The sequence below is a fragment of the Heteronotia binoei genome, chromosome 5 (genome assembly GCF_032191835.1).
Source record: "Heteronotia binoei isolate CCM8104 ecotype False Entrance Well chromosome 5, APGP_CSIRO_Hbin_v1, whole genome shotgun sequence".
Lineage (NCBI taxonomy): Eukaryota > Metazoa > Chordata > Lepidosauria > Squamata > Gekkonidae > Heteronotia > Heteronotia binoei.
In genome coordinates this window covers 10,751,247-10,752,306 of record NC_083227.1, presented here as the reverse complement: position 1 = coordinate 10,752,306, position 1,060 = coordinate 10,751,247, and positions in this window count along the sequence as shown.

The window sequence follows — 1,060 nt, the reverse complement described above, 5'->3', positions numbered from 1 at the left end:
GGAAGCGCTGCCTCTCGACACCGAAGGGCTGAGACGAGGGGACTCCAGGATTTTTCGTGGTGGAGTCGTCGACGGCGAGGCATCTCGAGAAGGCGAAGGAGTGCGGGATGACTTCTTCTTCCGCTTTTCCTTAGACTTCGCCTTCTTCGGCGCAGATGATCGGGTCCCCAACTCATCCCAACGCCGCTTCGCTGGGGTGTCCACCGACCCTTCAGAGGGACGCTTTGTGGATCGCCCGCGTTCGATGGGCATCTCGGTTCTGATCGGCGAGGTATCGGCTGATACGACCGGAGGGGCTGTGGACTCTCCCATCGGTACCGACGGACCTGATGCCATCTTTTGCAGTCGAAGTGCCGATGCGACCAATGCAGCCGAAAGTCTCGCTGCTCGATTCTTGCGCGTCTGCTTCAAGAAGCTTAAGCTATGCACACAAGAGTCCACGCGGTGCCCTTCGCCTAGGCAAAGGAGACAAAGGGAGTGGTTGTCAGGGGGGGCAATCTTCCCACAAGATCGGCACCTCTTGAAAAAACCCCAGCGCCATTCCATAGACGCAAGGAAAAAACCCGCTCAGGGAAGGTTCTGAGGGGAAAAACAGGGGAGAAAGCGAAGCCCCGAAGGGCAAGTTCAACAACAAACTTTTTTTTTTTAAGTAACAACTAACTACTACACTAAGAAAAACAACAAACAGACTATATACAACAAGGTATAAAAGGCAATCCAACGACTACCTTACCGACCAGGGACACACGAAAGAGAATCCTCTCAGCGCGGTGGTCAGAAAGGAACTGGCGGGATCCCCGCACTGGCGCCGGTCGGCATGCGCAATGGGACGCCTGCGCAAGCCCATTGGCGCCGATCGCAGAAAAATCCCGGGCTTTTCAGGTACCGATTCGGGGATCGGCGCAGGCGCACTATCCCATGAGTGTGAAGCACAGAGACCACATAGAAGATCATCTAGTATTTAAGAATACTTCACTTCCCTCAAGCCACAGCTGAGCTCTTGCCCAGAAGGAGTTTCTGAGCCTCCAGATTTCAGGCTCCCAGAAATCCTCCCCACTTC